Consider the following 10552-nt stretch of genomic DNA (forward strand, 5'->3'; position numbering starts at 1 on the left):
TTCTCTGAGCAATCGTGTGGAGACAATGGTGGGGAAAGTTTGACTCAAAGTGGCTTTGTGTGGCCACATCCAAAAGAAGGCTGCATCGTGAGGAAATAGCAGAGAAAAGTCGCAATGTGGTGTTAATTCCCTATCAAAAATTACGTAATGTATTGCCTTCACACCTATGACTGAGATGCTGCATGTGTCTATGCAAACACAGCAACAGTGTCTCCCCACCCACAACCCCCCAGAGTGTTGGCAACTAGCCATGAACATCATTAAGCAATGAAGGGCTCCTTGCCTCGCTCCCAGTTACACACCTATTCCTTCTTCTGTTTCCCTCCTGCAGCATTCAGGTGAGATTGGTGCTTTGCTGATTCTCCCACCCTGCCCCTGAGGCCCACCTTTTCTCTCTTCTTCCTGGCCCACCTCCTCTTCACAGTGCGAAACTGGCACACCACTCAGTCCCATCTCCTCCCTGACCCGCTGGCAGAACTACAAAACGTGTGCTATTTTAGGGTTCCCCCTGCCCGCCTGCCTCAGCTTGTTGCTCAGACGCTTTTTTACCACCTTCACCTGGCTTGCATTCCAAAACGGGTGGAAACTAAGTATAGGCTTTCTGGATTTATTGCTTGATAAAACTCTCGGCAGCCAAGAGGCAGAGAAGATAAAGGTTCACAGTAGACAAGGGTCAAAAACATTAAAGGATCACATAAGCAAGACATTCTGTGGGCTGTTTGAACATTGTCCAAAGTTTATGTCTGTAAAAACTCAGCTGGAATTTTTTCAATATCTTTCTTTTCATGGGGTTTTGAAACACCCCTTTCTAGTGCCAGATGACAAGAAATATTTTTTTTAGAGAGAGAGGGAGAGAGAGAGAGAGAGAGAGGGAAAGCTTACTATATCACAAAAGAGAGTCTTAATTGGATATTGTTGCTATCAGATATAGGAGAATGATTGGTTGCAAAAAAATATTTCTTAGAATGGAGTTATTTCCAGTATCTGCCTGCGATTTACTATTGGTGTTCTTAGACCACATTGTCCTATAAATCTGCAATGCTGTTCATAAGGAAAGCTATTTGTGTGCTTTGGATAGTTCTTCCTTTCTTGCTACCTTTGCCTATTTGATTGGCTGCAAAGTAGAAAAGGGCAACTGTAGCACACCTTTTGCAGGAAGCATGGCTAAAATGCTTATTGACTGATGAAATTCTAAGAGTCTCTAAAACAGGTGTTGGGTTTTTTAAAAAGATCCCTATATTTAATCTCTAATGTATATTAAAAGAGTGTATTTTGAGTTTTCCTCTCAGAAAGTCATCTAAAGTGTGAAAAGAAAGCATTTGTGAAAGGACATGGTATGGCATCGGGTACCTAAAGTTTTCTATGGCCGAGCAATTCACAAAGGCACTGAAGCCAAGGCAGAGTGGACTCAGGAGGTCAAATCTACAAGTCCAAAGCTGAGCTAACACTCCTGTACAGATTTTGCTACTGGATATCTATCCAGAACCATTGATTTTCACTGGAAAGTTGCTGAAACCTTAAGCCATATTTGTTGTGGGCTGGAAAGCCCTGGCAACAAAAACAGAAGAAGATGAAGCAAGAGAAAGTCACACCATTTCACTGGCTACCACTGGAGACAGCTGTGTGCCCAAGCTCATCTTCTTTATCTTATCCCATAATTTTATACCTATAAAGGTATAAAGGTATCTTATTTAGATAAGAGAAATCAAGAGAGGGCTTATTGAATCTCACTTCAAAACTGGTGGTGGGAAAGTAACCTCCGCCATGCCTGAGGACAGTGGGCTTACATAGATGGCACATAGCAGGCTGTGAAGCACATATAGCTCTGTTCTCCAGCACTTCACCCCCCTCATTTTGCCTGAGAGTAGGGCCAGACTAGACAAGCTGACCCTTCACACAATGGCTAGTTGAGCAAATAGCTTTTAAAGGGTAAATGGCAGTTTTGGGGGAGCAATTCAGAACAGGAACCTAGCATGGTAGTAACACCGCTCCCATGCGCCCCATGTCACCAATGGCCATGGATGATGGCAGAAGTTAGACAACTTCTCTGTTGGCATTATATCATTGTTGACACATATAATGTGCTAAGCATTCTTTGTTCAATCTGCAAGTCACACCATTGACGCTCCTGATGTATTGTAATTCAGTAGTTTTGTAAATGGAAAAATCTGAGGGCTCCCTTGGACAAAAAAACAAGGACACCAGCCAGGAATACCAGAGCAAAACAGCAGCCAGTAGGCTTGGTCTTTATTGAAGACTGTTGCAACAGGACTCCCACCTGCCACAAGGTGGAACAAGATGGAAGCCCTGAACAAAAGAAGACCCCTACTTTTATTAGCTACTAATCCCCCATGCTACACCCCCTAAGACTACATCATAACTACATCATGACTACATCATTGACACATCACAAAGAGGAGGGGTTCAGGGAGGAGTTGTGGTGGTAACCTGAGTGTCTTGTCACCTGTCCGGTTCCTCCTTTCCCCCTCCCCATGATTACATTCCTGAGGACAAAGAGGAGTTCACTGTTTCCTGCCCCCAGAGGGAAGGGCTGGTCACTGTCCTTTGTTTCAGTCTGTACTGAATCCACTTCCATACGCAGGTGCTTTGTGAGTGTAATGATCTTCTGTCTAGGACCATCAAGGCTGGCATGCCAACTGGGTAGGGCTTGCTGCGAATGTGTTGGTACACTTGGGGATTATGGCTGCCTTGTGTCTAGTCTCCCCCCTTTGATAGTCCTTCCTTCATGGTCTAAAATAAAAGTTGAACGGAACAGATCCGATGTACTGCTGATTTTCTATGAATTTATAACAGAAGCGTTGCGTATGTCGTGTGTGTGTGTGTGTGTGTGTGTGTGTGGTGTTTGTACAAACTGAATGATTGCCGGGGGGGGGGGGGTTCCTGCAACAGTTTCAAGTTGCATTCCTGTTGTTGCTTCTTCCCAATGAATTTTACAGGGAAAGATTCTGTTTTGGAAATGGCTGTTAGAATACCTCTAAATACTGACAATTTTGGTACTCATGCCAAAATTTAGAACTGTGAATTCATAAATGAAATACGCCAATGTTCTCCTTCATCTGGAAGCTTATCTTGATATTTACACAATGTCTGTATGCTTGGAAATTTTTAAAACCACATTGGCATCAATCCATCTTTCTGCAACCACATCCATTTAGATAAGATCAGGTATGACCATTGTTTTAAATTCTACTTATAGAGTACATGGATGAATTTTTAGCAATTTCTAATTTCCTCCTGCAGTCAGTGTCCCCTGAAAATCTACACCGGAGGGCTAAAAGACTCCCTGGGCCAGACTTAATTGCACTGGAAAAGAATGGCTACTCTTTCCCAGGTCCTCCTTATTGATTTCCTGTATGTTATTATTTTTCTCTCTGTTGAAATCAACCCCTTCTCCCATCCGGCTATGTTCAAAAAGCAGTTATTTTCTTTATGAATCACTTGGATCATCCATATTCTGAACCACTTGTTGCATATGATGGAAACTTAAGAAGATGATTTTATATGAGCGGGGCCTTCCAACTGTTGCATCGCTTGAAATTTAAGTGACTTGAAAGTGTGCGTACGGACTTAAAAGCAAGCAATACCAATGGCAATCCTGTCTAGGGTTGCCATATTGTGAAGAGCAAAAAAGAGGACACATTTGCCGACTTTTACTTTTAACTATGAATTGCTATGACGGCTCTACCCATGAAAAAGAGGACGTGTCCTGGAAAAAGAGGACATATGGCAACCCTACTAGAGTAATATAGCATCAGGTTGACTTTATCATAGAAGGAACTATTACACGTCAACCCAGGCTCCAAGCGGTGTGAAATTATACAACCTGTGGAGGGGTTCAAAGCAGGTTTCCTCTCTCTCATGGCTACAATGTTGGATCAAATATTGCCGGGCCCCATGGTGTTCTGACTCTGCTTCCCTGCAGCTTGTAAACTGCTTGCAAGAACACAACTATTTCTCTCTCGCTTGCATCAGCCCACTGCAATTCTGAAACTCCTCCCTCCCAACTCTGCATTGTCTTTTGCTAACTACCCAGAGCCCAGGGCAGAGCTCCACCCCTCTGTGTCCGGCAGAAATCTTTGCCAGACCATCACTCTGTCTTTTGAGCTCTTTTACTGGTCCGTCTCTTCAGGTAATTACTTCACCAGGAAGCAAGCCTGGCTTTTTTTAAAAACAACAACAACATGGTTTATATTTTAACATGCTAAATTCAATGCCTGGCACCCCAGAATTAGAAGGGGGGTCCAGGCACCCCACAATCTTTTAACAGAACTATAGGCAGAAGCAGAAAATGATTCACTTAAGTTTCTATCTCTTCCTGGTGTGTGTAAGTTTGCAACAGTCAATAGCTTTTCCCAGATACAACCATATGCCGTAAATGGCTCAACAACGCCGGTTGTTTTTGCAGGCTGGCCTCTGCTTGTTATGCTGGCATACAAGATAATGTATTTGTTCAGTAGGTCCAGTCATCGTGCTAAATAAAATCGTTCACTTTGGTTAGCAAATATTGACTCAAGCTGTTACGCTTTTATGTATTTCAGAGACTCACAATGTTTGAGAGCTCAGCAAGCAAACAAGAACAGGTACAGGAAGTTATTGTGATGTTTTGGACCAATGTTTGCTTTTCTGCTGCTGATGTATGTTCTCCATTGTGTGGGGCTTGTTACTAATGACCTTGTTATATACTACACTGCAGTTGATAAGGCCAAAGGCTTCAGCAGAATACATTTTACATTCCCACTTGAAGAGTTTATGTTTATTGTGTTTTGAAGGGCGCTGTGCCCACAGGCTTCTCCTTCCCTATAAAATACTTTCTTGAAATAAAATCCTTCAAAGGATGGACTCCCTTCTTGGATGAGAAGTAAAGGGGCAATTTTCTGTCTCAGCACAAGGAGCGGGTACCCATCTATCATTGTATGAGAAGATCATCAAATGGTGAATGGCGAGAACAGTGAATTACTACTATTTCTGATAATTTTTAGTTCCTTTCGAAGGTTGGGATGATGTATTCCACACTGGGGGGAAAAGATTCAGTGTGGAAAGAAGGTATTCTGGGTGAAAAATGAGAGGGGGGACTTGGCCTGTGCCAGGCATTTGGGCATGGTTGATCTGGATCGGGTTTCCTTATGCCAGAAAGCATTGTAAGCACATTCAGTCAAACATGTATAGTTCTTTAGACTTCCTCACTCAACACTGGAAGGTTAGGAGCACAGGTAGCCTCCATCACTACAAACATACAAATTAAGAATGCCTGGAGAGGGTTGTACTTTTAAGGGAGCATGCACAGAGAATGGTTACCTGTCTTTAGAAACCAGAATTCCCATAGTATTATTGATTATTATTTACTGAATTCATATTCTGACCTTTCTCCCAAAGAAGCCCAGGGTGGTAACATTCATGCTTCCCTTGTGTATCTGTGAAACTATGCACTCAAAATCCAATAATGTTTATTAGACCATTCCTGAATAATCACATGCACTTTTGTCTTATGACTAGAGGAGTTATAAAGCTAAGCTGTTCAGTTTGCTATCATGAGCATTGCAGCACATAATTGTTGAGAGTCGTGGTATTTGTCCTCCTGTTCAAATCTATTCCGTAATACAGGGGACTTGCTTCAGAGCCTGACATATTTCCTTTCCTTTTGAGGCTCTTCAAAATAGTCGGAAGCATGCTGCGCTGTAGGGCTGTAACAGGAAGCTGCTTATTTAGAAAAGGCATAATAGGGAACGTTTGTTGAAACAAAATGAAATAATTCTGTGACTCTCTAAAAACAACATCAGTCAGCATGCCAGGAAGAGCATGGATTGGAGGAACTGCTCTTGGAGAACAGCCACAAATATATATATATTTATTTGAAGGTCATAGATAACCCATATTCATATATGTTAGACCTATTTGTGGGGACTGAGCTTGTACTCAAGAGTTTTATGAATGCTGGGGAAATGTTGTGCATGTGTTTTGCATTCAGTCATATTTCGGATATGGAGGGAACGCCACTTCTGCAGCGGATGGGCTTTTCTGGGAACTGGGAAGGTGGGCTGTTTTGGATGAGGTAGCACTTCCCCAACAGAACAGGTACATAGTAATTGACTCACAGTTTACACTAGAGCCCCAGGTGGCTTTGGTGTCAACAATTGCCTATTTCTAGCTACAGCTCTTCCTAGGCTTGCTTTCGATTTTTGTAATGCGCACTGTGTGTGACTACCCTCGATAACGGTCTAGAAGCTGCAGCTAGCATAAAATGGGGCTACCAACAGCAAAATGGGATTGTGTAGTACTTACCTTGAATATTCTTGACAGGCTTTCTGGGCACTACCAGACTTAATTCAAGATGTTTCTTAGCAATGACTTAAAAAGGTAAAGGACCCCTGACAGTTAAGTCCAGTCGTAGATGACTCTGGGGTTGCTGCGCTCATCTTGCTTTACAGGTCAAGAGAGCCGGTGTTTGTCCGCAGACAGTTTTTCCAGGTCGTGGCCAGCATGACTAAGCCACTTCTGGCACAACGGAACACCAAAACCAGAGCAGCGCATGGAAACGCCGTTTACCTTCCCGCCAGAGTGGTACCTATTTATCTACTTGCACTTTTTTGGCATATTTTCAAACTGCTAGGTTGGCAAGAACTGGGACCGAGCAACGGGAGCTCACCCTGTCATGGGGATTTGAACTGCCAACCTTCCGATCAGCAAGCCCAAGAGGCTCAGTGGTTTAGACCACAGCGCCACCTGCGTCCAACCTAACCCACGCTAATTCAGTGGTGAGTTTTCCATCCTAATTTGTAACCCTTTTTTCACCATGGCTTGGGCACTCTGATTATATTTATTAATATATAAATAAACTATACTCCATCTGAAAGATTCTAGGGAATATGGACAATAAACAGAAGAACAATATAAAGTACACAGAAGCTAAAGGCATATGTGTGCTTAAAAAACCTTGGCAGTAAATCATTAAGACAGAAGTACAGACATTGTTGGTGAGCTCACCAACCTAGCAGTTCGAAAGCACGCCAAAAAGTGCAAGTAGAAAAATAGGTACCGCTCCGGCGAGAAGGTAAATGGTGTTTCCATGCGCTGTTCCGGTTTGCCAGAAGCGGCTTAGTCATGCTGGCCACATGACCTGGAAGCTGTCTGTGGACAAACGCCGGCTCCCTTGGCCTATAGAGCGAGATGAGCGCCACAACCCCAGAGTCGTTCGTGACTGGACTTAACTGTCAGGGGTCCTTTACCTTTACCTTTATGAAAACATATGGCTTTCTCCAAAGAATCTTGGGAACTGCACTTTGTTAAGGGTGCTGACAATTGTAGCTCTGTGTGGGCTAAACTACAGTTCCTTGGAGTCTCAGGGACAAGCCATGTGCTTTAAATGTATTGTGTGGACGTGACCCGTAAGTGACTGCTTTTCTTCTCCAAATTATGGTATTTTGTTTTCCTTTCCGTCCTTCCATAAAGCTTGCACACTTTAAAATTCAGGATATCCTCCACAGACTTCATACAATGATTCATAGGTATTGCTTTAAGAATCAATGTACTATCAAAGACACTTTTTGTTTTGTGCCATTGTTTGCTATACATGAGCATATTAGCTTCCCGGCCAGCAATAACAGCCAGAATGTGCTACATTTTATGAACTCGGCACTGTTCCTGCTGGATCATTTAGCTGCTTGAGAATACTAAATCCTTGACTTTCCCCTGGCTTTCATCTCTTATGGAGAATAACTACATTCTTCTGCAGCCCAGAAAGCTTCTGGCATTGAAGCAGTGTTTTCAAATTATGTTCTAGGCAACTTTTAGAAGCTTATTAAGGGTTCCTTAAAGAGAAGATCAACAGCTGAGAACAAGCCTTTTTTGAATGTCTGTCACTGATCTTTCCTTCCAAATGTTGGATGAGTTCTAGATCCCACTTTCAGCTTACACAAGACAGCAGTGAGCTCCAACAGGCAGATGTGTCAGGGTGGAAAGTTTTCCCTCCGGGCAGAAAACTTGGAAAACCACTTCATTAAGGAGGAACGAAGAAGCAAATAGAGGCCAATATATATACACTTTTAGAAGAACGAACTATGCTGCTGATGAAATAAATGCAAAGTTTTGTTGTGCAATCCTCCAAAAAGATTTCCTGGAAAAAAATTAATAGAAAATGGCAGCCCACAATACTTCAATGAAAAACCAAATAAACATAACAATCCCTACAGTTTTCAGCACTTCCATTATAAGTCACTAAGACTTTCCCCAGTTTTCTTTGTTGTTTCTTTCCTATTGCGTCTTGGAGCCAAAACATTTTTGGCTTTCAGGCTGAAGTCCAGGACTGTGCCAGTCAGCAGGATATGAGGCAGATAAGATTTGTTGAAATGCTTTTGAACTAGTCAGATTCTCTGGATGGGAAATGGAAGCGAAATTATTTACATTTGGCACGAGAAGAATAAGCTCCGTTTTTAAATTCAAAGGAAATCAGATGGGTCAGATGGCGTTGCATGCCTGTTAAAATCCACCAAGAGCCTGATAAGAACCACTTTGCTGTAATTTGTTTGACAGCCACTCTGCAACTTACAAAGATGTGAGGCCCTTGGCCTGGAGGAGGAGTATATCAACAGGGTAACACTGCACAATAGAGCTGTAAGTACTTTTCGGAGGGTACTGAAATAAATTATTGATGAAGAAATATGCCCCATCCTTTTACAAAGTGTAGCAGGGAGTGGGCATTCATATTATATGTTGGGTTCTGAGTTATGATCCCTAATAGCCAACTTGGTCACCCTGTACCTTCCAGCAGGATGGCAAAAAAGAGCTATGCAATAATTTTTATTATTGATTATTATATATACACCACTTAATGCCTAGAGGGTGACTAAGTGGTTTACAATATATATATTTTAAAACTCTCAATTGCACAACATTATTAAAATGCATACTAATTAAAAATGCACTGTAATTACGATATGATATAAAACAACCCCATTTAAACTTTAAATTACAAGTGTTCATAAGTGAACTATAACATAACAGAATCACATTAAAAGAGAAGAGCAATTAAAACAGGAGGCTCAGGTCAAGAGGATCTCTGCATCAAGGGGTCTCTTGTTGGTCTTCTGCTTGTTGTACCGAAGGGTTGCAAAAATATGATTGTATCCAGCAGTTGCAGAAGTGAGAGTCAGCTTGCCCAGCCAATCTTCGCCCACTCTTCTCGCTCTGCAGGACACACCCTCAGAAGCCTTTCCAGAGGGTCATGTTGGTCCTGCATCCTGAACAAGGCAGTGGGCTGCAGTGCCAGGAAGGAATCTCCTGAAATAGGAGAGAAGGATCTTCTGGAACGGCAGCAACCCTCCAGAGAGACTTTTGTGGGGGATACAGAGGGAAGCAAGAGGGTGAACACGAAGGGAAAGGTTGGTTTTGCAATCTGCCTTCTGCTTGCACGTTCACTGGATGCAATCCCAGGTATGCAAAAAGTTTTTGTTTTTTGTTTTAAATGAGAAAAGGCCAGATGAGGGATGAGAAGGGTCCTTGCCCTCCAGGAGGTAAAGTTTGTTGGAGGCAGCTGGGCAGGAGTTTTGGCTTGATCAGCCTCTTTAACAACTAGAAGTGGAGGAAGGTTTTGTTTGGTCCATATTTTTTAAGAGAACTGACCTTAATTTTCACCTCCTTCAATACATGCATTGAAAAATGTGTATTTTGGGATAAAGTACATTAAGGAAATACAGATATGTACAATATATATACTGTATAATATATATACAGTGATAAAATATGAAATTAAGTGTGGATGAAACATCTGTCTGAATACAAATTTTCTTTCTTTTTTTATAAGATATTTATTAAGGTTTTTTGAAATATTACAGTGAAAATGAAAAAGAAAAAAGAAAAATACAAAATAAAAACAGTTAAAAACACACATATTTTCTATTACTTATTTTCCTTTAGCTTGTTTCCCGGACCTCCTCGTACCTCCCTTTTTTGTATTCCACTTCAATTTATTGGTTCAGCAAATCCTTACCATTAGATTTTAACCCATTTATAACCCTTTTTTCATATTCTCTTAGAGCATTACAGCTGGAAACCGCTTAATTACTATCCAACATCATTCTATCATTCATTAATTTTACAATATTTCTGTAAATAGTCTTTAAATTTCTTCCAATCTTCTTCCACCGACTCTTCCCCCTGGTCTCGGATTCTGCCAGTCATTTCTGCCAATTCCATATAGTCCATCACCTTCATCTGCCATTCTTCCAAAGCGGGTAGATCTTGTGTCTTCCAATACTTTGCAATGAGTATTCTTGCTGCTGTTGTAGCATACATAAAAAAAGTTCTGTCCTTCTTTGGCACCAATTGGCCGACAATGCCCAGAAGAAAGGCCTCTGGTTTCTTCGGGAAGGTATATTTAAATACCTTTTTCAGTTCATTATATATCATTTCCCGAAAGCCTTAATCCTTGGGCACGTCCACCAAAGGTGAAAGAATGTACCTTCAGTTTCTTTACATTTCCAGCATTTATTGTCGGGCAAATGATAGGTTTTTGCAAGCTTGACTGGGGTCAAGTACC

General features: G+C 41.7%; 1 long non-coding RNA gene across 1 annotated transcript; it reads left to right on the plus strand.

Annotated features, from left to right (window-relative positions):
- Positions 1–2184: 2184 nt before the first annotated feature.
- Positions 2185–9439, plus strand: LOC308458524. Its single transcript, XR_013977518.1, has 4 exons — positions 2185–2602; positions 4560–4601; positions 8548–8628; positions 9208–9439. It is a non-coding gene; the product is annotated as an uncharacterized lncRNA (long non-coding RNA).
- The last annotated feature ends 1113 nt before the right edge of the window (positions 9440–10552 follow it).

The sequence above is a fragment of the Podarcis pityusensis genome (assembly GCF_964106645.2).
Source record: "Podarcis pityusensis genome assembly, chromosome: 11".
NCBI lineage: Eukaryota > Metazoa > Chordata > Lepidosauria > Squamata > Lacertidae > Podarcis > Podarcis pityusensis.